The sequence below is a fragment of the Hippocampus comes genome, unplaced genomic scaffold (assembly GCF_001891065.2).
Source record: "Hippocampus comes isolate QL1 unplaced genomic scaffold, H_comes_QL1_v1.1 scaffold406, whole genome shotgun sequence".
NCBI classification, from domain to species: Eukaryota; Metazoa; Chordata; class Actinopteri; order Syngnathiformes; family Syngnathidae; genus Hippocampus; species Hippocampus comes.
Window position 1 is genome coordinate 298,865 of NW_017805934.1, and position 2,312 is coordinate 301,176.

Sequence of the window (2,312 nt, forward strand, 5' to 3'; positions counted from 1 at the left end):
GCGACGAGCAGCTGACCAGGCTGGCGGAGACCCTCCCTCCGGATTGGCCGAGAGGATCTTTGCCTTCCTCCCCGAGCCCCGTCTCCTGCTCCTCTCCCTTCCCACAGCTGCTTCCCTCCTCTCCGATTCCCGACCACGCCCACTCGACCCGCTCCACCACGGTGACGTCGCTGTGATGTCGTGAAACGGCAAGACGGAGCGCTGTGGAAACTACAACCGAACTCCCGATTGGAGAAGTTAACAGCATGCAAGAGTGGGCCTGGTCTCACTCAATCAATGCACACAGTCCGTCGCTCTTGACGCCGCAAACACCGTCACGTGCCTCGTGTTATTCGCGCCCCGACTGAAACTTTTACAAGAGAAATAATAGCGCATCTGCCTTAAGTTTGAAATTTGCCCAACCGCTGCCGTTCTTACCTGCTCTGGAAAGAGAGCCACCAGGTTGGCAGGGCCCAAGAAAATATCGAAAACATGCAAGATCGTTCGGTTTTTAATGAGGGTCATTTTCTTCTATTGCTTAAAAGCTTCCACCTGTTGTAGGAATACTGGACACATCGCCTTGAGATCTTGGAATAATGGAGTCTTGTTTTTTTCCCCCCCGAGTTAGGACAAGGGCCGCAAAGCCTTAAATGTTGATATGCAATTTTCTTTCAACTTGCTTCAGACACAATACTCAGTACATGACAGAGAAGAACAGACTCTTACTAGTGATAATGTGAAGACGGTAGGGAAAATGCAACGGTGCAAACGTTGCTCTCATGGAGGCAACTTTGAGTTTCCTCAAATAGACAACCATGTTTGCTGGTGGCCAAAGACAAAATAGGACAAAATGGCCACTAAAATTAAATTACACTTATTTTCATGTTGATGTCAAAGAAGGAAGAGTCCAAAGATTGGATCGGGATGCAATGTTGAACGTGTTTTGTCATATTTACATTTTTGGGTGGCCCTAACTTATTGATATTAATATAAATCACAAAATAAGCCCGTCTTCAACATTTGAGCATAAGTTATTATTTTAGATTTAGACATTAAATTAACCTAGCAATGCCAATGAATGCCTTTTGATCTAACAGGGCTTAAAATTGGATTCATTATTCTATTAACTCCTTTTGGTTCCAGTTGTGTTTTCCTGCTCTTAAAGAACCCCGCAAACATCAGGGTTTTTTTTTTTTTCTTGTCAAAAAAATTAAGCAGCAGATGGAAATATTGGCCATATTTTTTCACGCTATCCACTCGAGACTATGCACTTACTCATCAAATACACAACATACTTTTTTGAGGTTCCTCCAATCAGTTAACCTCATGCCATTGAATGTCAAGAATAAGTTAAACGTGTCATGTTCTTTATTGAGGCAGCAGTGCAGATATTTAAAATGTTTTTAACAACGTGAGTACACGTTTTATTCGTGCTGAAATGTCTAAAGGACACTATTTTATCCTCCAGCCACAAATGTTACCTTTTTCTAGTTCAGAGAGCACATTTTACATATCGTCAGTCTTTCCTATTCTCCAAATATCACCCACAAAATCTATCACGCTCACTTTTTGATTTACTCCTCGTAGGCACAACAGATGATCCCAGATGGGTTTTGCTGGTTGACTTGCTGGACCTATAAAAAAAAAAAAGTTGGATGGTTGGAAAATGGCTCCTGATGTTCGTTTATTTTGTTTTTGCTAAATAAATATATTTTGTAAATGTCGTCAGCGATACTGTCTATTTCTTGGAAGGTGATTCACTCCTAGCAATCAGTACATCAGGCATGTCGGCTCTGAAGCGGCATCGGAACGATCCTGATTGTGTGAATCGGGTGTGTTGCTCCTCGGAGAGCTGGAAAACAGGCAGGATCCCCGCAGTCCAGGAAAACTGTATCAGAAGTCGGCCTTTCCGAAATGAACAAATGTAGACAGGTGAGCAGCGACAGACAGACAGTAAAGTAAGCACCGTAGAACAGCAAGTTGTGCAAAAGGAGTGCACTTTCGGTTCGACGTGAAACGTTTTCGTCCCGAACGTTTTGTAAAATACCGGGCCTACACGTTGACAAGGTAAACTCGGACTGTCGGTATTATAGTGTCGCTCGCTAGAGGGAAACAAAGTCTTTCAATTGGCAACTGCGGTTAAAAAAAAATACACTTTCTCGGGCTACTGGCAGTCCTGGGATCTCGTCACCGATATTGACTTTAAAATGGGCGAAACCTGCATCGAATCTGTGCTGAAAATGCATCATGATGATCGTGTTTACGTCCTCCGGTGCACCTGCAAGAATGCGGCCAGCGGGAAAGGGGTTAAATACCTGCAGTGGGCGGGGCTT

At 43.9% G+C, this 2,312-nt stretch overlaps 1 long non-coding RNA gene across 1 annotated transcript; it reads right to left on the reverse strand.

The window, feature by feature from the left end:
* Positions 1–1,533: 1,533 nt before the first annotated feature.
* Positions 1,534–2,306, reverse strand: LOC109528103 (uncharacterized). The gene is made up of 2 exons (XR_002170645.1): positions 1,757–2,306; positions 1,534–1,613 (listed from the first exon to the last, which is right to left on the reverse strand). It is a non-coding gene; the product is annotated as an uncharacterized LOC109528103 (long non-coding RNA).
* Between the last annotated feature and the right edge of the window lie 6 nt (positions 2,307–2,312).